At 46.3% G+C, this 24,944-nt stretch overlaps 1 long non-coding RNA gene across 1 annotated transcript; it reads left to right on the top strand.

The window, feature by feature from the left end:
* Nucleotides 1–19,183: 19,183 nt before the first annotated feature.
* On the top strand, nucleotides 19,184–21,336 carry LOC142492029 (uncharacterized). Its single transcript, XR_012800680.1, has 3 exons — nucleotides 19,184–19,240; nucleotides 20,071–20,143; nucleotides 21,276–21,336. It is a non-coding gene; the product is annotated as an uncharacterized LOC142492029 (long non-coding RNA).
* The last annotated feature ends 3,608 nt before the right edge of the window (nucleotides 21,337–24,944 follow it).

Genomic DNA, 24,944 nt, shown 5'->3' with positions numbered 1-24,944 from the left:
CCAGCACTCCCTGTTGCTATGATGTATGCTAACGCTGGACCCAATAATCCACCGCCTAATCGCTATGATGGGGACGCCCTCGCTTGCCGCTGATTCCTAAACCAATGCGAGGTGCAATTCGAGATGTCCCCCTCTCAGTTTCCCACCGGTTGTTCTAAGGTGGCTTTTATCTACGCCTTGCTCACTGGTGACGCCCTCGCCTGGGCTTCTCCTCTCTGGGAGCTTAGGAGCGATTTAACCCAAGATTTTCCTAAATTCAGGCAAGAATTTCAGCAAGTATTTGATACTCCTGCACGGTGCGAGACAGCCGCATTCTCTCTCTACCACATTTCACAGGCCCGAAGATCTGCTGCCAAGTACGCGATCGAGTTCCATACCCTCGCCGCAGAGACTCAACGGAATGATGAGGCACTCGCCGCCGCATACTGTAACGGTCTCTCCGACACCCTGAAGGATGATCTTGCTACTCATGCCCGGCCTTCTTCCCCAGAGGAGTTGATTACTCTTAGTGTACGGATCGACCAGCGTACCCAGGAAAACGGCACGAGAGACTCTGTTCTCGTTCTCTTCCTTCCCCTGTTGTCTCTCACAGGTCGCCCACTTCTCCTCTCCTGGCACTGGATGCCCCGGAGCTGATGCAAATCGGTAGCCAACAACTTCGGGCCGCAGAGAGAATGCGACGCCGTCAGAAGGGACTCTGTTTCTACTGTGGCTCTTCGGAACATCGTCTCCAGAACTGTCCCCTGAAGCTGGGAAACAGGTACACCCAGTAAAGGTAGAGGGGCTTTTACTGGGTACTATCTTTTCTTGCCCCTCTCTCCCTGAAGTTCTTCCAAAGAAGTTTATGCTTCCTGCTACTCTGGAGGGTCCTGACCTCTTCCTGCAGGCAAAAGCTTTCATTGACTCAGGATCTGGTGGTAACTTCTTGGATCAGACCTTCGCCTCTGAGAACCAAACTCCTATTGTTAAAAGAAAAGCACCTATTGGTCTCGAGGCCATCGACGGTCGCCCGCTCCAGCCAGCATTTATCATCTGGGTGTCCATTCCTCTCACGCTGACCTTGGTAGACGGTCATAAAGAGGTAATAGTTTTTGATATCTTTCATTCTCCTACTGTTCAACTTATTTTAGGATTGCCTTGGCTTCAACTCCATAATCCGCGCATTGATTGGACCGGCACCCTGCCTATCCAGTGGCCTTCTTCTGCTGAGTCTGCTCCCACGGCCCCTCTTATTGCGGTGCTTGCCGGCCTGGATTCCGTTCCTTCCAATCTATCGATTCTACCGACCATGTATCATGAGTACTTGGATATGTTCAACAAGGTACAAGCTGAGGTTCTACCTCCCCATCGTCCGTACGATTGTACTATCGATTTGATTCCTGGGACCATCCTTCTGAAGTCAAAATCATATCCTTTGTCCGTTCCTGAAACTAAGGCCATGACGTCCTACATCCAAGAAAATTTGGAGAAGGGATTCATCCGCAATTCTACCTCCCCTGCTGGGGCAGGCTTCTTCTTCGTGAAGAAGAAGGATGGATCATTTAGGCCATGTATTGACTTTCACGGACTCAATAAGATCACGGTAAAGAATCGGTACCCCCTTCCCTTAATCTCTAGAAACAGAATGGGTGTGATGCTCTGAATTGAGACCAGTCCTTGTTGGACATCCAGTATTATTTAGGTCCACAATGGGTTAACCTTAACAACGTTGGAGTGCCCCCAATAGAGTTCATTGACAACTGGTGGGACAGATGTGGAGTCAGCCAGACCCTCACTAGATTACAGTATCACAAACCCAACCAGTGTTGTAGAAATAAGTGGTCAATGACCATGGTAAGCAGGAATAAATGAAAGGCACTATGGTCTTTACCTGTACTACCAAGGGGGCACTCGTGTCGTCGGCAGCGTGCGGTCCATCTTGTGAAGATCCAGAGGAGTAGAGAGCGTTGATGGCGCACTGCCAGGGGATCCTGAGAAAATCAATCAGGAGAAAGAAACAGCCAGGCCACTCCAAGGATGAAAAAATGGTGTTAGGTTTATTGCATGCTGATAAACACACAAGGAACGGACAGGTAAACGCACCTACGTGTTTGTCAATGCTAGTTTGTCAAACTACTTGCTTGTCAAGAGGATTCCAAGGGGGCTACGAGTCAAAAAGACACCAACCTTTGGCTTTATTATCCAAGAATTCGAACAGGAATGGAAACTTATCCTAAATGACTGTTCCTTTAAGCTAATCTCATTGATTGTGAAAGCAAAGACCAAAGAGAAACGTGATCTAGAGAAAGACATCAAAACATCTCAAACACATTTGGCTAAATTTTCCAAAATGGAGGGTTTCAGAGCCCTAGACACAAATCTTGCAAAATCAATTAAAGATCTTGAAAAAGATATAACATCTAGAAAACAACAAAAATTTCACAGGGACAAGCTCGATTATGAGCGCAATCAGGTGTACACATGGGAGAGGGTTACACCTAGCAGGAGATCCAGCCGCAGTACACTTCCCATTCATTCTACACCAGAAGATAAAATTACCAACTCATGGAATAAGAAGTCTATCCTAAAATCAAGGGGTGATTCAGACATATCTGACACGGAAAATACGGGACATACTGTATCATTTTTCAATACACATGAAGATGAACATTCTCAATCTGAGACAGAGGCTCCTAAAGAGCAACATCCTTTTTGGGAGAAAAAACAACGTGATAGAGATACAGAATATAAAACCCGTCCATATAATCCCTCTGAGCCACCTGGACAGCCATCTGGGTCAAAAAACTTAAAAGAACAAGACGGAGTAAGAAAAACAAGAAGTCATTACAAAGGTGCACCGAGCAAGAGGAAAAAGAACTTCTAGGAGAAAGTGATGTAGTGATTAATTTATCAAATGTAGAACTTACTAACACTGAACTGACATTACTAAACAAGGGTATGGGTTTTGTACCAGACACAAATTTTGACCTTTTTCAGACCATGATCGATCTTAATAAATTTGTTAGAAAATGCACTCTAAAAAAAATTCTTTAATAATAAAGACAACGTAGAAAGTAATACACCTGTTGAGATACATGACAGGTTAGTTGAAACTAAGGCAGAGTGTATTAATACATTCTCATTTAAGGAACAGTGTTCTATTCAGGACCTTGAAGAACTATATACAGGCACTGAATCCACTTATGATCCCAACAATTTTTTGGGTAGATCTAACACTGGTCTGAGACAGCAATCAATTTTCTATCCTACCTTTGTGAAGGGTAAGTTCCTCTCCACCTTTAAAAATCTGGTTGAGAGGGACTTAAGGCTGTTACAGAAAGGCTTTATGTTTGATTCACCATGTCGATACAGCAAAAATAATAACTTAAGAGATGACGAAGTTATAGCTTTAGAGAAACTAAAGAATAACAAACTACTGGTAATTAAAAACGCAGATAAGGGTGGAGTGGTGGTGGTGCAGCATAGGGATGATTATCTCAAAGAGGCATTACGCCAACTGGGAGATGTGACTTCCTATGCTGTACTACCATCAGACCCCACCCAAAAATACCAAAGGGAGTTAAAGCACTTATTATTTTTTTCTTTTCAATGGGGTTCACTATCTCCAGACACGTGGATTGGCCATGGGTACGAGCTTTGCCCCCTCGTACGCCAACCTCTTTATGGGGTGGGGGGAGCTGTTTCACGTGTTTGGAGAAGTGAACAAATATAGGGAGCACATTTTGTTTTATAAACGGTTTATTGATGACTTGTTATTGATTTGGGAGGGTGATGTCACACTTTTGGATGAATTTATTTTGTCACTTAACACTAATAGCTTTAATCTCCAATTCACTCACACTTATAATGCACATCACATTAATTATTTAGATTTATGCCTATACATAGACACTACTTTAAACATTCAGACGACTCTTTATCGAAAACTCAATTCACGTAATACCTTCTTGAGGCCCAGCAGCTGTCACCCTCCCACCATGTTCAGAGGGATACCCAAAAGCCAATTTATGAGATTTACACACACGCTTTCTACAGAGAGTGTATAATAGAAGGGACTTAGATATGACACTTTTAGAAGTGTCCTCTATGGAAAGGAAAAAATTATTGACCAAACAACCAAAACAGCCCAGAACCAACATAAGTCCTTCCTTTATTACCCCCTTTAGTAAGCAAGCTGGAGCTATAAAACACATTCTCAAAAAGCATTGGGACGTTCTGTCTCTGGATCCCGTTTTAAAACCCTATATAGCAACAGGCCCCAATGTTATTTTTAAACGGGCTAAAACCCTGTCGAATCACTTATCCCCCAGTCTCTTTGAACCTGCAAGAGAAGATAGATCCACGATACCTCATGGAACATATCCATGTTCCCACTGTAAAGCTTGTTCAAAAATGACCAAAAGTAAACGTTTTACTTCTTCTAATACAAGAAAGAACTACACTATAAAATCATTCATAAATTGTAATTCCTCATATGTCGTCTACTTACTGAAATGTGGATGTGGCCTACAGTACGAAGGACAGATAACTAGATGTTTAAAAATTTGAATTCTTGAACACTTAAGACTCATTTATAATGCAGACCAGAACCATCCAGTCGCAAAGCATTTTTCTAGTTGTCCGGCCGGCGGTGCTGGCACATTCACATTTCAAGGCATAGAGCATGTTCCTATGCCCATAAGAGGAGGAGATAGGATGAAACAACTAGATAAACGGGAATCCTTTTGGATCTTCACCTTGAGAACAAGAACTCCTCTGGGCATGAACACCGATTGGGATTTGAGTCACTTTTTATAAAGTTATAAATTTAAACACTTATTTTTTGCTGGTATATATTTATTTATTATATATCAGTGTATCACTTTGTTTATAACCTTTTTATAATTATTCTTGTGATTTTTTAATTTTACTCACAAATAAGTTCAAATATACATATCATCTGTAAACACTAGATCACAATTATAAACAATATATATATATTTTCTATATTATCATTAATTATGTTCATAATTAACCATATATATTGGAAACAGATTTGAATTTCTAACTCGGTGTTCATAACTATTAAATTATGAACATGCTATATGAGATAAAACTAAACATGTAACACATATCCATCTAGAAATGAGAAAAAATGTCTGTTATATTGTAATATTCCTCTGTTATGAATAGTACTGATGTCAATGCTTTATACTGTATGAATTTATATGTAAGGATGTCATGATTACTATGAATATATATATTTTTTATATGATTTCCATATCATATACTGTTCTCTACTCTGATAAACAAGGTGTTTTAATCTTTCCCTATGTATACCAACTGTATGGGTACATTCTATGAAATAATATCAAATATGTATATTTCAAAAAATGTCTTGATATGCCATATGATATATTAGTTTGTCTTCAAAGGCTTTGTTATATTGAATTAGATAAACTCAATTATGCTCACCTAAATTCATATACTGCAACATACATTATTATCCCTGTATGACCTATCTATCATTTTAATATATATAGATTTTCTAATGTACCTTCTTTCTATTCTCTCCCCTATACAGTTGCATAGGGTTGCTGCTTACATAGCAACTAGTTATTTGTAGTTATTTGTATCTTTAATGTATTTTTTTATTTATTTGTCCGTTTCACATTGTCTGCTCAATAAAGTTATTTTTATGTAAAAAAACACTACTTGAGACTCGATCGGTCTACTGAATATGACGTCACACTGGCGCGCCCACTTAACATGGCGCGCGGCTGTGACATCACTCGGTGGACCGAAGTCGAAAGTACAGCCATGTCTATCTGTACTTTGCCCACACTGCCCATTCTATGGATGCGCGCGCACCATTCTCGCAAGATTTCGCACATACAGGCGACTAGATTAGCCGCCTTTACTCTGCGAGACGCGGGAAGGTGACGCGGCATTCCATTGGTTTGGAAGCGGTCTGGGTAAGTATAAATTAGCAGTTTTACAGCACTTTGGTCACCTTGATAAAGTACACTTAGTACGAAACGCGTAGGTGCGTTTACCTGTCCGTTCCTTGTGTGTTTATCAGCATGCAATAAACCTAACACCATTTTTTCATCCTTGGAGTGGCCTGGCTGTTTCTTTCTCCTGATTGATTTTCTCAGGATCCCCTGGCAGTGCGTCATCAACGCTCTCTACTCCCCTTAATCTCTAAACTATTCGATCGTCTTCAGGGGGCTGATCATAGGTATATCAGCGCTGATATGCTCGAGGACAAGCCAAACTATATAGTGGACTAGCTGAGAGACCCGGCGTTGCCCGGGATGTAAATGCATAATAGGTAGTATTATTTATAAATCGTGGAACAATAGGTGAGTATTTGTTGTAAAGGTTGGATAATAATGTTGAAAAGAAAGATGGAATAAAATGTAATACGATGTTGTTTAAAAATGGTTTATTGTAAACACACCACAGTACAATGTATATTTTGGTGACATAACAGATATAAAAATGTGAGGCGTGTGTCCTGCTAGGGTGTGAGGCGGCGGGTGGCACATGGGTTGTGAGTGCTGTCTGTGAGTGGGGTCCTGCTAGGGTGTGAGGCGGCAGGTGTCGCATGGGTTGTGAGTGCTCTCTGTGAGTGTGGGTCCTGCTAGTGTGTGAGGGGAAGGAGAAAGGGGAGCGGGGGGGGGAGAAAGGGGAGCTGGGGGGGAGAAAGGGGAGTGGGGGGGAGAAAGGGGAGCGGGGGGGGAGAAAGGGGAGCAGGGGGGGGGAGAAAGGGGAGTGGGGGGGAAGAAAGGGGAGCGGGGGGGGAGAAAGGGGAGCGGGGGGGAGAAAGGGGAGCGGGGGGGGGAGAAAGGGGAGCGAGGGGGGGGGGAGAAAGGGGAGCGGGGGGGGGGGGAAAGGGGAGCGGGGGGGGGAGAAAGGGGAGCGGGGGGGGAGAAAGGGGAGCGGGGGGGGAGAAAGGGGAGCGGGGGGGAGAAAGGGGAGCGGGAGAAAGGGGAGCGGGGGGGAGAAAGTGGAGCGGGGGGGAGAAAGGGGAGCGGGGGGGGGAGAAAGGGGAGCAGGGGGGAGAAAGGGGAGCGGGGGGGGGAGAAAGGGGAGCGGGGGGGGAGAAAGGGGAGCGGGGAGGGAGAAAGGGGAGCGGGGGGGGGAGAAAGGGGAGCGGGGGGGGGAGAAAGGGGAGCGGGGGGGAGAAAGGGGAGTGGGGGGGGAGAAAGGGGAGCGGGGGGGGAGAAAGGGGAGCGGGGGGGAGAAGAGAGCAGGGGGGAGAAGGGAGCGGGGGGGGGAGAAAGGGGAGCGGGTGGGGGGAGAAAGGGGAGCGGGGGGCGGAGAAAGGGGAGCGGGGGGGGAGAAAGGGGAGCGGGGGGAGAAAGGGGAACAGGGGGGAGAAAGGGGAGCGGGGGGGGAAAAAGGGGAGCGGGGGGGGAGAAAGGGGAGCGGGGGGGGGGAAGGGGAGTGGGGGGGGGAGAAAGGGGAGCGGGGGGGGGGGAGAAAGGGGAGCGGGGGGGAGAAAGGGGAGCGGGGGGGGAGAAAGGGGAGCGGGGGGGAGAAAGGGGAGCGGGGGGGGGAGAAAGGGGAGCGGGGGGGGAGAAAGGGGAGCGGGGGGGAGAAAGGGGAGCGGGGGGGAGAAAGGGGAGCGGGGGGGGGAGAAAGGGGAGCGGGGGGGAGAAAGGGGAGCAGGGGGGGTGAGAAAGGGGAGCGGGGGGGGAGAAAGGGGAGCGGGGGGGGAGAAAGGGGAACGGGGGGGAGAAAGGGGAGCGGGGGGGGGAGAAAGGGGAGCGGGGGGGGAGAAAGGGGAGCAGGGGGGGGAGAAAGGGGAGCGGGGGGGGGAGAAAGGGGAGCGGGGGGGGAGAAAGGGGAGCGGGGGGGAGAAAGGGGAGCGGGGGGGGAGAAAGGGGAGTGGGGGGGGAGAAAGGGGAGCGGGGGGGGAGAAAGGGGAGCGGGGGAGAAAGGGGAGCGGGGGGGAGAAAGGGGAGCGGGGGGGGAGAAAGGGGAGCGGGGGGGGAGAAAGGGGAGCGGGGGGGGAGAAAGGGGAGCGGGGGGGGAGAAAGGGGAGCGGGGGGGGGGGAAGGGGAGCGGGGGGGGGGGAGAAAGGGGAGCGGGGGGGGGGAGAAAGGGGAGCGGGGGGGAGAAAGGGGAGCGGGGGGGGAGAAAGGGGAGCGGGGGGGGAGAAAGGGGAGCGGGGGGGGAGAAAGGGGAGCGGGGGGGAGAAAGGGGAGCGGGGGGGGAGAAAGGGGAGCGGGGGGGAGAAAGGGGAGCGGGGGGGGAGAAAGGGGAGCGGGGGGGGAGAAAGGGGAGCGGGGGGGGAGAAAGGGGAGCGGGGGGGGAGAAAGGGGAGCGGGGGGGGGAAGGGGAGCGGGGGGGGGGAGAAAGGGGAGCGGGGGGGGGGGAGAAAGGGGAGCGGGGGGGAGAAAGGGGAGCGGGGGGGAGAAAGGGGAGCGGGGGGGGGAGAAAGGGGAGCGGGGGGGGAGAAAGGGGAGCGGGGGGGAGAAAGGGGAGCGGGGGGGAGAAAGGGGAGCGGGGGGGGGAGAAAGGGGAGCGGGGGGGAGAAAGGGGAGCAGGGGGGGTGAGAAAGGGGAGCGGGGGGGGAGAAAGGGGAGCGGGGGGGGAGAAAGGGGAACGGGGGGGAGAAAGGGGAGCGGGGGGGGGAGAAAGGGGAGCGGGGGGGGAGAAAGGGGAGCAGGGGGGGGAGAAAGGGGAGCGGGGGGGAGAAAGGGGAGCGGGGGGGGAGAAAGGGGAGCGGGGGGGAGAAAGGGGAGCGGGGGGGGAGAAAGGGGAGCGGGGGGGGAGAAAGGGGAGTGGGGGGGGAGAAAGGGGAGCGGGGGGGGAGAAAGGGGAGCGGGGGGGGGGAGAAAGGGGAGCGGGGGGGAGAAAGGGGAGCGGGGGGGGAGAAAGGGGAGCGGGGGGGAGAAAGGGGAGCAGGGGGGGTGAGAAAGGGGAGCGGGGGGGAGAAAGGGGAGCGGGGGGGGAGAAAGGGGAGCGGGGGGGAGAAAGGGGAGCGGGGGGGAGAAAGGGGAGCGGGGGGGGAGAAAGGGGAGCGGGGGGGGAGAAAGGGGAGCGGGGGGGGAGAAAGGGGAGCGGGGGGGGGGAAGGGGAGCGGGGGGGGGGAGAAAGGGGAGCGGGGGGGGGGAGAAAGGGGAGCGGGGGGGAGAAAGGGGAGCGGGGGGGGGAGAAAGGGGAGCGGGGGGGGGAGAAAGGGGAGCGGGGGGGAGAAAGGGGAGCGGGGGGGAGAAAGGGGAGCGGGGGGGAGAAAGGGGAGCGGGGGGGAGAAAGGGGAGCGGGGGGGGGAGAAAGGGGAGCGGGGGGGAGAAAGGGGAGCGGGGGGGAGAAAGGGGAGCGGGGGGGAGAAAGGGGAGCGGGGGGGGGAGAAAGGGGAGCGGGGGGGAGAAAGGGGAGCAGGGGGGGTGAGAAAGGGGAGCGGGGGGGGAGAAAGGGGAGCGGGGGGGGAGAAAGGGGAACGGGGGGGAGAAAGGGGAGCGGGGGGGGGAGAAAGGGGAGCGGGGGGGGAGAAAGGGGAGCGGGGGGGGAGAAAGGGGAGCAGGGGGGGGAGAAAGGGGAGCGGGGGGGGAGAAAGGGGAGCGGGGGGGGAGAAAGGGGAGCGGGGGGGAGAAAGGGGAGCGGGGGGGGGAGAAAGGGGAGTGGGGGGGGAGAAAGGGGAGCGGGGGGGGAGAAAGGGGAGCGGGGGGGGAGAAAGGGGAGCGGGGGGGAGAAAGGGGAGCGGGGGGGGAGAAAGGGGAGCGGGGGGGGAGAAAGGGGAGCGGGGGGGGAGAAAGGGGAGCGGGGGGGAGAAAGGGGAGCGGGGGGGGAGAAAGGGGAGCGGGGGGGGAGAAAGGGGAGTGGGGGGGGAGAAAGGGGAGCGGGGGGGGAGAAAGGGGAGCGGGGGGGGGAGAAAGGGGAGCGGGGGGGAGAAAGGGGAGCGGGGGGGGAGAAAGGGGAGCGGGGGGGGAGAAAGGGGAGCGGGGGGGGAGAAAGGGGAGCGGGGGGGGAGAAAGGGGAGCGGGGGGGGAGAAAGGGGAGCGGGGGGGGGGAGAAAGGGGAGCGGGGGGGAGAAAGGGGAGCGGGGGGGGGAGAAAGGGGAGCGGGGGGGGGAGAAAGGGGAGCGGGGGGGGAGAAAGGGGAGCGGGGGGGGAGAAAGGGGAGCGGGGGGGAGAAAGGGGAGCGGGGGGGGAGAAAGGGGAGCGGGGGGAGAAAGGGGAGCGGGGGGGGAGAAAGGGGAGCTGGGGGGGGGGAGAAAGGGGAGCGGGAGAAAGGGGAGCAGGGGGGGGAGAAAGGGGAGCGGGAGAAAGGGGAGCGGGGGGGGAGAAAGGGGAGCGGGGGGGGGGAGAAATGGGAGCGGGGGGGGTTGGTTTGCTTTAAATTGACGGGTCCCTCCTCTCCACTCCCCCTTTATCTTTCTCCACTTCTGACCCCCCCACCCCCCCATGTGTAGCTCCGGTCCCCACTCTACAGTGTCTGAGACACAGTGTAACACACACACACACGCACACAGACACACACACAGTGTCCCACACACACACTGTCACGCTGTGACACACACACACACACACACTCACTCACCTCTTTTTCTGGCCGCCGCCATGTTAGTTAGTCCGCGAGGGAGGAAGGGGTCCTTCTGTCCGCCGCCATCTTAGGTGCCGGGTGGCAGCGGTAGGCTGCCCTGGCCAATGCCTGTCCCCGCGCCAGGGAGGTGAGCGGGACGTGAGCGGGAGGTGAGGGGAGGTGAGCGGGAGGTGAGGGGGAGGTGAGCGGGAGGGAGGTGAGTGGGAGGGAGATGAGTGGAGCGGGAGGTGGAGGGAGTTGAGCGGGAGGGAGGTGAGTGGAGCGGGAGGTGGAGGGAGGTGAGTGAAGAGGGAGGTGAGTGTGATGGGGGGGGGAGAGGACAGAGAGAGAGGTGTGTGTGTGTGTGTGTTGTGTTGTGTTGTGTGTGTGTGTGTCCCTGTGTGTGTGTGTGTCCCTGTGTGTGTGTGTGTGTGTGTCCCTGTGTGTCCTTTGGCCCGTCACTCCGCCTCAGGCCAATGAGAGGTGTGCGGGGGCGGGCGGGCCAAGGGACCAATGATATTGCCGCTAGGGACGCAGACATACAGTGCTTTCAGAAATACAGTATATAGTAGATAGAAAACGGTCCCTATGATCAAAAAGATCCTACTGTGTAATTGTAGGCAACTTACCTACTCCTGACACGCGGGAAGCCTTTCATTTGAATGCAGCATTGATTGACATTGTTCTGAGCTGCGGTACTCTTGGCGCCCCATGTGCGGTTCAAACTATTGCTCCTACGTGTTACAATTACACAGTAGGATCTTTTTGATCATAGGGACCGTTTTCTATCCACTATATAGTTAGGCTTGTCCTCGAGCATATCAGCGCTGATATACCTATGATCAGCGCTGATGTAGGGGACAATGCATTGCCAGATATTAGTGTGTGTTCTACCTGTTTTTAAATGTATGATTTTCACTCACCTGCTGATTAGGAGGTCCGTGTGGGTTATCGGTCTACACTTACCTCACCACATGATATCTGCCTACCGCCGGGGCTCTGCCTCAATCAGCTGTTCTATGTCGGTCTGGTAAGAAGCACGTGTCTAGTTCTCGGCTGGTTTATTGATCCTTACAGAGACCGTTAGTACTATTAGCCCATACCAATTTAAACCATTATCCTATTGAGGACATTTTATTGGACTATTATTATCTCTGTGTGCTATTCGGGCTGACGGGGCTCAAAGGGGTTATTTCCCTTTTAAGGATCTCTGTCTGTGAAACTTCACGGATTAGCCATTTAGGAGTGCTTCTTTTGTACACCACCCATTAATACTTCCCTGACTAGGTGAGTGTTATGAGTCTGGGTATTTACTATACTTACCATTGCAATTATACCCACCGCATTTTATAGATGCATACCATGATCTGTATGTATACCTCCAGCACAGTCTGGCTGCATAGGGGTGTACTTGGTGTATTGATTAACCACAATTCCCTGAACAGGGGAGATTGTGTGGGGTAACAGTATACACTCCTTTATCACTGCAGCCATTATAAATCTTGTGCAGAGGATACAAACGATCAGCTGCTTAGGACTCTATGGAGAATGCATGAGTACTTCCCTTACTAGTCCCGTAGGGCTATTCTAGCATTGCTCAAAGTACCCTCTAAGGGTGTTTGCATTAACCCTTACATTAAGTACACACCTCAAGACCTCTACTTTACAAGGCTCTAGGGACTACAATCACAGAGTGCCTTCTCCAGCATTAGGGTAGCAGGTTGTAGTGTCTGTATGGGCCCATACAGCAGTTTTAGGTAGACACACACAGAATTCTGCTGTGTCTGGCATAGATGTTACCTGTACACCACGTATATGTCACCATAGATTCAGAGCACATACACGCTCTGAGAATATACATTTACACTAGGATTGACATTTAGTGTATGGTGTTTACATCACGGACCTATCTCCATATATATAGGAGGCTATATACATAGCATCAGATCCTAAATATCCATAAAGGATCTCCATATGTATACACTACTTAACTACCTTTGGTTAAGTTACCAATGATCACAGGCACGTGCTGTTTGACACACTTTCTGATTTTAAAGCCCATTTTTTTATTCATTGTTTATTAATGAAGTATTTTAACTACGGGGTTCATGCAGTAAGCGGCGGAAAGGCACTTCTCGCCACTTTTCTGCCTAAAAAGCCTATCCGTATTCAGTAACGGGAGAGCAAGTTGCGAGATTCAACCAAACCGCCAGTTTGGCTGGCGGTTTAATTTTTTCCGCCGGTGGCGGGGCGAGAAGGCACTTTACGCCTAAAAATCCAACTTTTTCAGCCACCCTGTATTCTAGTAGAGGTGAGTAGCTAAGCGGAGCTATTCGCCTGGCGAGAATACCGTTTTGCTGGCGGATCAGCCACGCAAGAAAAAGATGGCAAGTTGCTGCTCAGAGGCAGCGGATGAGCGGCGGATGGGCACTTAGAAAAAAATGCTTCTTGATATATATTATGTTAGCATGATGTCAATGGGGCTAACACATATAACTTTGTATTTCTTATTGTGCTGTGTTTTAAAAACATGATTATTTACATTAAGTACTTCATGTATTTGTCAGAATAGTGTAACCTTTAACGGTTATAATGTATTTGCAAAAATGTATTTTTCTGCTATGAATAATTAAAGAATAGATCAATGTGTTATTCATGTTACAAATTTGGCTACTGTCTTAAAGGAACACTTCATATAAGATGCCTCATGGGTTAAATTTTTTTTTTATATAGTTAACATACATCAAATACATTATAGTCATAGCAAGTACATATGACTTAATGTTTGCATGTATTTCATTATGATTGTAATGTGGAAAGCATGTGTGAAGTCACACATTATGCATGTGTAACGGTATTTCTGAACCGGCCTGACCCACCCAATCTCACATTGGCCCCTGTGGTCTAACCGGCCCCCATTACAGTGTGGTAGTGTCTGGTGGTGCACCTGTTGGCAACAGGACTCCTGAGTCTCCCGCATGATGGTGTGTGGGGAGGACCCGTCCAGACAGGCAGCTGAGGAAGTGTGCTCAATCTCACCTAGTTCCAGTGCAGCGCCTCCACCTCATCAGGGTCCCTGCATCCGCAAGGGGATGATCCTGTTGAGGAACTCCTCCGTGGTGCTCCTCTCTGTACATTCACTCCACACATGTACACGAGAGGGTTTGTGAATGAGAACATCTTTATTGGGTGATGTGGGCTAGCTGCCCCTCGCAGTATATTCTTAGCCACTCATTCTGCAGTCAGTGCCTCCCTTTAAAAGGTGTATCTCTCCTTAGATAGGGATTCCCTATCCCCGCAGGGATCACTGCCCTGTGCCAGGTCCCTGGACACAGTCTCCTCTATGGTTACTATAACATAACTTTCAGTCTCTTAGGCTAGTATTTGAACTTGGCTCCTGCCAGAACTCCTCCTCTTGGCAGAGCTGAACGTAGAACTAACTTTAGGCTCAGTGCTGTGCCTTATGTATACTCTGGAAGCTGACACACCTCTGACATCACTAACCATGGAGTCAGAGCATGTGACTACTCCCATCCATACACAGGGCACCCCACCAGGGTGTGAGGGCAAACCTCCATAATTACTGCTGGCATGCCCACAACTTACCAGGCCTTACTGTCAGCAGGAGAGATGACTGTAGCCATTTTACATGTCCGCTACACATGTATTTAATATTGACATGTTTTATGTTGAATAAAACTATCTTTAGTACTTAAACAATCGTGTTACCAATGATGTTCACACAAGGAAATTCCATGATTTTGTATTACACAATGTACTGCTACACTTGCATGTTCCTACAGTTCTTCACACACCAAAAAATTCACATCTGAGATATGGATATGGATATGTTAATGTTGTTGTTGTTATTTCACTTGATCATATGTGAACCACAATCAAGTGTGTTCATGTTTCAAATGATTGCTAATAAACACCTTCATCGTGCTATGTGCTGTCATATATGTTTCAAAATGATTGTTAACACATTTCATTGCACACACTTGTGTACATAGCAATTGAATGGATTTTGATTGTGTTGTAAGGTTGTACTTAAACATTTTGTGTAGTCATTAGCATATATAGATCATTATAGTAGTGGCATGTTTTTGTGTGCATATGAACAGTTACTCATTGTTTAACAACAGTAATTAGTTTTAATACTCAAATTATATGTAGTCAACATGTTAATTGACATCTGACACCTGACATAATCACATATGTATTTAAAGGAGGAACAATCAACCCTCCTTGTGACGTCGACATGGATATGCTAAGCAGACATTTGAAGATGAGAAGGCGGATGTTCTTTTGCAGGAGGCTCAAAATAGACAGGATGTGATAGTGATAGGAGAGGGACAGGAGAGGGATAGGAGGAGAAGACACAGGAGACAGGTGTTGTTAGTCCATCCACGTGTGTACCGTGAAAGGACACTTTTAGATGGGATGAGTGAGGAGGAGATAAGAAGTCGTTATAGATTGAGTTCAGCAGCAATCTTAGCTCTTTACGAAGAACTAAGACCAGATTTGGATAGTGTAACAAGCAGAGGTCGTGCAGTCCCTGGTCTTGTTAAAATGCTGTGCTCATTACATTTTTTGGCTTCTGCGTCTTTTCAAACAACTGTGGGCATAGTGGGCGGGGTGTCGCAGTCATCATTCTCGCGGGCCTTTAGCCAGTTTCTATGTGCACTGACTAGACGCGCTAGGAATTATATTCATTTTCCTAGTGACCAGACAGAGTGGCTGGAAGTCAGAAATGGCTTCTATAACATAGCAGGGATGCCATGTGTGATGGGTGCCATCGATTGCACACATGTTGCCTTGATCCCGCCTAGTCAGAGTGAGCATGCATACCGTAATAGAAAACACTACCATTCCCTGAATGTGCAGGTGGTATGCGATGCTACGATGAAGATAATGAATGTTGTAGCCAGATTCTGTGGTTCCAGCCATGATTCATATATTCTTAGGAACTCATCAGTTTTACATGCCTTTGAAAATGGGCATTTTGGGCATGGTTGGCTGGTGGGTGAGTACATATTGTGAAGTGCTAACATACATATGTCATCTATTTTTATTGCTTCTGTTTATAATAGTTCAATGTGACAACATTTGTTTCGGATAATGGTAACTTACATTGCACATAATGATTGTCCTGTTTTAATTGTGTCATTCTCATAATAAAGCATGCTATATTTAAGTGATAATATGGACACCTACAACCACACCCACAATAACAGTACAGCAAAAGTGGTCATGAATACATGTGTTGTTGTAAAGATATGATGTCACATATTGCTAGAATATTTTATTTCTATAGTCTATGCTAATTTTACATATACTACATATGATTGTGTAACTACTTATTATAGGTGTCAAAATGGTTTGTGTGAAGATGATATATGTCCATGATTACATATCATCTCACACATGTGACATGAAAAGTACAATTGTGGAATAGTAGCCGACAATAATATAACAAATTGACCTTAAAAACGATGTGACAACATTATGAAAATGTTTACTCTCTATATTAATTTGTACGTTGTCTTTTAGGTGACTCAGGGTACGGTATCTGACCGTGGCTTTTGACACCATTGGCTAATCCGCAATCCCCTGCAGAGGACAGATATAATGTTGCGCACATATCCACTCGGTCAGTTATCGAGCGTACATTTGGACTTTTGAAAAGTAGGTTCAGGTGTTTAGATAAAACTGGCGGCGCATTAAAGTATAAGCCTGAGAAGGTTTCTGACATTGTAATTTGTTGCTGCATTCTGCACAATATTGCATTGAGTCATAACCTAGAAGGCGACATTGGGGAGGGGCTTGACGAACAACATCCCCTAATAGCTGCAGGTGACAATGAGCAGACAGCCAGTGGTGTCGAAACACGTCAGAATGTGATCGACACCTATTTCTCAGGTAACCAACAACATATGTATGGATTGTATGACATTCTGCCATGAAAGTGTGTTTTCATAATGTCACAGTTTTTTTTTCATCATAGGCTAGTGTTTCTTATCCTCCTCCTCACATTAAACATCTGTGTATTTTGGTCAACCACATCTTGATATGGTATGTATATTCTTACTATGTAAGTTTTAATTTATGTTCAAATAGTGTAACACAATACCTAATGTGTGTTGTATAATATCATCTGGCAAATGTTACATTGTGTCATGTGTAATGTTCAATATTAGCAAATAGTATTGCATAATTATAACTAAAATTATAGACTAGTTCAATATGCATGAGAAAAGGTAATGGTCTCCTTATGTTATAGATTTAAGTAGAACCATCATGTTAGAAATAAAAAATAGTCATGATTAGTTACAGGTAATGCTATATGTGCAAGTAAAAAATAATGTATTGGTCATGTAAGCTTTGCTAATACATGTCGTTAACATAAGTTAACAGAAACATATTAAAACATATTTAGACATTTATATGTGTTTATATTCTACATATCATTAATGTTAGCAAGAACTACATGTAACAAAACAAATTATAACCATTTCATGATGTTACAATTACTAAAAGCACAAATAAGCTTCACAATAGCATAAGCATCATTGCTTTCAAACATAGGACCATTGTTGAAAAATGTCAGCCGTCAAAAATCACCAAACTCTGTTTGTCTTGACTGGAACATGCATTGATTGTGAGTCCATGTAACATTCATGTTTCTGAAATACAAAGAACAGACTTTTGTTCATTTGCATCAGAATCTTTATTATATTCAGAATATGTTGTAATATCATGTTCATCACTGTCCATGTTCACGCATAAGCTACACATATTGTTCCATTACAATTACTGCTATGATGCGGTCACAGGGACTTGCATACTGCTTGCATGTGTGTGCATAGGGCTCTGTAACACATGGCACCAGTGACTTATGGACATGTACATGTGTACGTGCACATATAACATGGCAGCTGTGTTACAATTTTTGAACAAATTTTTCTAATTACATTAGTGTAAACAGTGATGTTTGCGTGCATGGCGCTGGCTGCGCTGTGCGTCTGAACAGCGCAACTCAATGTTGCTACGCACTTCATGGCCATTCACACTGAATGAGCATGCGCAGTGGTTAATTGAAAGTGTGGAACATTTATTTTAGAAGCCTGAGTCCCCAGTCTTGACTGTCACACGCGCCTCCGGCGGGGGGGCGGTGCGTGCACAGCGGTACAGCGCAATGCGCGGTCTGGGTGGAGAGGGAAGGTTTATGACGGGAGGGGGTGTGGCTGTTAGTTTGCGGGGGCGTGGCCATGACGTTCCGCTTGTGGTTTGCCCTTATTGGCTGAAGCGCCGCCGGCAACGTGGACACGCCTCCGTCGCAGATGTGAACTTTAAATTTCCCTGCCTCCCTGAAAAGCTGCCGCGCACCACTGTTTAAAGGTGCGCGCCAAGGTAGGGACTTGTACCGGGCGGACTGGTGGGGCGCCCCTTCATAGCACAGCGCACGCAGACCCGTGCGCTCTGATGGTGACTGGGTTTGTTATACAGATGCGTGGCCACGCCCCCAGCGTCATCTCTCACAGTAAATGCGACTCTGTGGCGTCATGTAATGGGCACGGCAACGGACATGCATGATCACGCCCCCTCACTTCGCTATATCACTATCTCACTCACATACTGCATGTCTCACTTAGCACGCACTAAACACCCAAGCAACCCCCCCCACGCGCATTTGACACACACATTAGTGTCCCCGCTGCCTTGTTATGTGTTTCAATATACAGTTATCATTTTACACGCCCCCCTTAACATCTGAACACGCCCCCTCGCGTCACAAGTTCGCCCTATGTCCGGCCAAATACCATAACGGTTAACAATGTGCACGCGCATTAGTAAACTGATGCAAGTTAATAATTAAGCTTTTATAAGTCCCAACGTTTGACTACACTATTGTTGTGTATTTTCACATATTTACATAATGTGTGTGAACACGCGAGTGACAGGGTTTTGCCATCATATTGTATAATACATGATTAACTTCATAGTTTACTCCGCATTGTCACATGATCACGGAGTGACGTCACAGATGGACGCGACTAACAACATACATGGGTGCTGAACAGCAGTCATCAACACCACCAACAGGTCAGGTTTTCAGGATATCCCAGCTTCAGCACAGGTGCCTCAATCAGCACTGGTAGTGCCACCTGTGGTGAAGCTGGGATATCCTGAAAACCTGACCTGTTGTGTGTCTTCAGGACTGCTGTTCAGCACTACAGCAAGTACACAATGTATAATTGTAGGCAATTGTAATAACATATTTGTGTGTGTACATATATATGTGTAATTGAGCCAAATTTCGGTTCACTCATCTGTAAGTGAACGTTGCATGTGTGTAAATCGAATGCAGCTGTATTTTAAAAATACATCCATAAGTATATGGATACATTATACTGAAAGTGTGTTTTAACACTACATGGTTGTCTGTAGCGTGGGCTCATAAAATGGTGTTATAGAAAATTAGTATTAGTTTACTTATAGGCTAATGTGAACAATGATTACCTTTATCTTTATATTTAGAAACGACTTTGTTGGAACCTGCAGCTGCTGGCGTCCATGTGTTCCTCACCGTTGCTGCTGCTATACAGAAATTGATTCTGATTTGCACTAAGAACAGTGCCATGGTCATCCACATACTGTACATGTCACTGACGCCTTCATATGGTATCTCACCATTCATTTCCCACGACACGGACTGAGGCAGGTACACACGTTCAGTTGATTCCAATCCAAACATGTTTGTATCATGTACAGTAGGCAGCATAGCATTGAAGTTACCGTCACATACCATTTCAGATTCTGTTATTCCCTGCTGTTCCTTTGGGTACACGACAGCAGTCTGTGGCCGTTCATTGAAATTTGGATTGGGTAAAAAAAAACTGGTTATCACGAAATATGTTCCATGTTCTAAAGTAATCTTCTTAGAATCAGTCACTTTCCAACAAGTGGCCATTTCACCAGGACGGGGAATGTCTCTTTCAAAGCATTCATTATTACTTAAATTGTTGCGTACTGATCCTTTCCAAATTTGGGGGTTTCTAGTTTGTTGTTCTGCATTAAATTTGTCATGTATGAAATCATAAATTTGATGCAAATTCGCTTTTTTATCTGGCTGAAATTCTATGGCCTGAAATATGAAAAATTTCATTTCATGTCTAACACTTGACGCCATGTCTTCTCCTTTGTAAATAGCTGAGACTAATGTGTAATTATAATGGTCTCAAGCAAATACAGAAGTTGTTACTTTTTATCAATGTGACGTCATTTTGAAGGTTATTAAACAAAAGCCAGTTTTCCTGCATTCAAAACTCCCACAAGCAGGTGTTGAAAAAAACCACCATGCTAAAGTATTTCAAGAATTCATGTTTATGGAAATAATTTAGATTACTTATTGTATGTTGTCACAATAAATGTGTTATGAAATATTGTTATTATTTATATTACCTTTTAATGAGCGTGTGAACAAACACCAATGTTTTGGAGTCAACATTACAAAAAAATAAAATAATTGAGCCATACTTCTTGCACTTACAGATACGGAATGTCTACATACACTAACAAATTGTACAACCCACACGTGTGTGATTGCATTTATGCAGAAATAATGGTAAGTATATATACATATATTTATAATAAGTTAATATGTAATATACGTATCTGTACACACATTGTGTGTGTGTGTATATATATATATATATATGTACATATATATATATATATATATATATATATATATATATCTATATATATATATACACACTCTATATATATTTAGATATATATATATACACACACTCATATATATATATATATATATATATATATATATATATATATATATATGAGTGTGTGTATATATATATATCTAAATATATATAGAGTGTGTATATATATATATAGATATATATATATATATATATATATATATATATATATATATATATATATATATATATATGTACATTACATATAAATCTCTACATAACAATGTATATGTAAACATAATTATATATATATATATTATATTATATTATATACATATATTAATATGAATAGTAAAATTCCAAATAATATTTATATAGATCATATACTCACACACTGATTATAACTCTCAGTCAATGTACACATTTGTAACAAAGTATGTGAATGTTAAGGTAAGTCGTTTAAATTATGTGAATAATTTAGTACACAATTACATGCATATGGAATATTAAGTGTAATACTAATTAATGTACTTCAGTTTTTAATGGCAGCGTTAAATATGATAATCATTGAATGTAAATGAACATATACAGTATGTAGTTGTAAACAATGTTGTACCATGTGTACTTATGATATATGTTTTTAACATACAATGAATGTCAGTAATGTATAAACACTGTAAGATGTACATCACTATACTACTATATGTGCTCATTACTGTTTATGTACTTAGTGAATAACCTTGATATATTGACACCTGTACAAATGTGATTTTTGTGTCATAATGCTATTAAATGTGTAAGAACACAAATTCATTATTTTAAGAATAACACATTAACTCACTTTTAAGTGGCATGAATTTATCCTTACATTTCTATTTAAAAATAAACACACAGTAAACGTTTGCAAATAAACTTCATTTTATTTCTATTTAGTTTGGGAACGGGTAAGTGGCCTTTTTGATGGTGCACATACATTTTTTTCTGCATTAACAACTTTTTTTTCCCCTTTTTTCTTTGGAATAATCACTGGTGCAGTTTCTGTCTGAACAATTGCTGCAGCACTCTGGCCCTGGTTGGACACTGTAAGAAGTTGAGGATCTGTAGACACACCTGCTGTTTGTCCCTGGTTGGACACGGTAAGAAGTTGAGGATGGGTAGACACACCTGCTGTTTGTCCCTGGTTGGACACGGTAAGAAGTTGAGGATGGGTAGACAAACCTGCTGTTTGTCCCTGGTTGGACACGGTAAGAAGTTGAGGATGGGTAGACACACCTGCTGTTTGTCCTTGGTTGGACACGGTAAGAAGTTGAGCATGGGTAGCCACACCTGCTGTTTGTCCCTGGTTGGACAAGGTAAGAAGTTGAGGATGGGTAGACACACCTGCTCTTTGTCCCTGGTTGGAAACGGTAAGAAGTTGAGGATGGGTAGACACACCTGCTGTTTGTCCCTGGTTGGACACGGTAAGAAGTTGAGGATGGGTAGACACACCTGCTGTTTGTCCCTGGTTGGACACGGTAAGAAGTTGAGGATAGGTAGACACACCTGCTGTTTGTCCCTGGTTGACACGGTAAGAAGTTGAGGATGGGTAGCCACACCTGCTGTTTGTCCCTGGTTGGACACGGTAAGAAGTTGAGGATGGGTAGACACACCTGCTGTTTGTCCCTGGTTGGACACGGTAAGAAGTTGAGGATGGGTAGACACACCTGCTGTTTGTCCCTGGTTGGACACGGAAAGAAGTTGAGGATGGGTAGCCACACCTGCTGTTTGTCCCTGGTTGGACACGGTAAGAAGTTGAGGATGGGTAGCCACACCTGCTGTTTGTCCCTGGTTGGACACGGTAAGAAGTTGAGGATGGGTAGACACACCTGCTGTTTGTCCCTGGTTGGACACGGTAAGAAGTTGAGGATGGGTAGACACACCTGCTGTTTGTCCCTGGTTGGACACGGTAAGAAGTTGAGGATGGGTAGACACACCTGCTGTTTGTCCCTGGTTGGACACGGTAAGAAGTTGAGGATGGGTAGACACACCTGCTGTTTGTCCCTGGTTGGACACGGTAAGAAGTTGAGGATGGGTAGACACACCTGCTGTTTGTCCCTGGTTGGACACGGTAACAAGTTGAGGATGGGTAGCCACACCTGCTGTTTGTCCCTGGTTGGACACGGTAAGAAGTTGAGGATGGGTAGCCACACCTGCTGTTTGTCCCTGGTTGGACACGGTAAGAAGTTGAGGATGGGTAGACACACCTGCTGTTTGTCCCTGGTTGGATACGGTAAGAAGTTGAGGATGGGTAGACACACCTGCTGTTTGTCCCTGGTTGGACACGGTAAGAAGTTGAGGATGGTTAGCCACACCTGCTGTTTGTACCTGGTTGGACACGGTAAGAAGTTGAGGATGGGTAGACACACCTGCTGTTTGTCCCTGGTTGGACACGGTAAGAAGTTGAGGATGGGTAGCCACACCTGCTGTTTGTCCCTGGTTGGACACGGTAAGAAGTTGAGGATGGGTAGCCACACCTGCTGTTTGTCCCTGGTTGGACACGGTAAGAAGTTGAGGATGGGTAGCCACACCTGCTGTTTGTCCCTGGTTGGACACGGTAAGAAGTTGAGGATGGGTAGACACACCTGCTGTTTGTCCCTGGTTGGACACGGTAAGAAGTTGAGGATGGGTAGACACACCTGCTGTTTGTCCCTGGTTGGACACGGTAAGAAGTTGAGGATGGGTAGACACACCTGCTGTTTGTCCCTGGTTGGACATGGTAAAAAGTTGAGGATGGGTAGACACACCTGCTGTTTGCCCCTGGTTGGACACGGTAAGAAGTTGAGGATGGGTAGACACACCTGCTGTTTGTCCCTGGTTGGACACGGTAAGAAGTTGAGGATGGGTAGACACACCTGCTGTCTGTCCCTGGTTGGACACGGTAAGAAGTTGAGGATGGGTAAATACAAATGGCTTTTGTCCCTGGGTAGACACAGTAAGATGTTCAGGATGGTTGTAGTAAAATCCACTTTGTCCCTGGCTAGACACTGTAACATGTTGGGGATGGTTGTACAAAAATCCACTTTGTGCCTGTGTAGACACTGGAAGAAATGGTGTATCCTTATAGACAGGTTGTATTTTTTCCAAGGTAGATACAGGTGAACTTTGGGCCAGGGTACAGACAGGTGCACTTTGGGCAACAGTAAAAAATGGTTGTGTTTGGCCCATGCTAAAGACAGGTGCAGTGTGTGCCTGTGTAAGAACAGGAGTACTTTGGGCCTGTGTAAAGACAGGTGCAGTGTGTGCCTGTGTAAGAACAGGAGTACTTTGGGCCTGTGTAAAAACAGGTGCAGTGTGTGCCTGTGTAAGAACAGGAGTACTCTGGGCCTGTGTAAAAACAGGTGTAGGTTGTGTCTCTAAAAATAGAGATGCAGTTTGGGCCTGTGTAAAAACAGGTGTAGGTTGTGTCTCTAAAAATAGAGATGCAGTTTGGGCCTGTGTAAAAACAGGTGTAGGTTGTGTCTCTAAAAATAGAGATGCAGTTTGGGCCTGTGTAAAAACAGGTGTAGGTTGTGTCTCTAAAAATAGAGATGCAGTTTGGGCCTGTGTAAAAACAGGTGTAGGTTGTGTCTCTAAAAATAGAGATGCAGTTTGGGCCTGTGTAAAAACAGGTGTAGGTTGTGTCTCTAAAAATAGAGATGCAGTTTGGGCCTGTGTAAAAACAGGTGTAGGTTGTGTCTCTAAAAATAGAGATGCAGTTTGGGCCTGTGTAAAAACAGGTGTAGGTTGTGTCTCTAAAAATAGAGATGCAGTTTGGGCCTGGGTAGACACAGTAACAGTTTCAGGCTGCTTATACACATGGATACCTTGTTGCTGGGTAAATTGTTTAGCAGTATAGGACAAAGTCTTCCAGCCAAGTGAATGTCGTATTTCTGTATTTGATCTTTTCCTTTTTGTTGTCCTTTTAGGTGCGTGTCTAAGATAATCATCTGTACTGGATGTCTGCATTTGTTCAGCTGTCGTTGGTGATTCCAGAACAAAGCTTCTGACTTGGGATATATCATCACTAGATTGATTGAATACGTCTGTTTGTGGAGACAAAATCCCTCCATGGAACATACCTTGATTGTTGTCGCTGAGGATTTCCTCATTTCGTGCAGACTGTGGAACAAGATGATTTCCTTGCTGTAGAGTGGTCACAAGTGTCCGTAATGTCTGATTCATTACATGCAATTCTTCTGGGATTTTACATATTGTCTCTTGTATTTTGTGCATTTCTACTGACATACATTGGTGTATCCCCATTAATTCCTGATGGTGTTTTATGTGTAGTACGCTAATCCTTGATTCTGATGCATCCATTGCTTTCAAACTTTCTTGTGTATTATTTGCAGGTGGTAATGTAGATGCTTGTCTTACTATTGGACTCTGATGTTGTTCAGATGCAATGCCTAGTTTTGGGTGAGAAAAAAACCCATTAACAGTTGTCATTGTTGACATGGTTTCATGTCTCCATGTGTATGTTAAATTAAGCATTGAGATATTACAAAATAAATCATTAATATTTCCCTATATTTATTTAGATGTTGCATTATTAATGAGCAGTTAAACATTATTCTTACACTCAATGGTGACATGTGTGATGGAAGAAATTATGCAGAACAGTATTATAAATACTGGTTCTGACACAGGCTGCAACATAAATGATGAACATATGTTTTAACGTAA

The sequence above is a fragment of the Ascaphus truei genome, chromosome 4, assembly GCF_040206685.1.
Source record: "Ascaphus truei isolate aAscTru1 chromosome 4, aAscTru1.hap1, whole genome shotgun sequence".
In the NCBI taxonomy this organism is placed as follows: Eukaryota; Metazoa; Chordata; class Amphibia; order Anura; family Ascaphidae; genus Ascaphus; species Ascaphus truei.
Note: the sequence above shows the minus strand (reverse complement) of the source record. Positions and strands in the feature narration are given on the sequence as shown.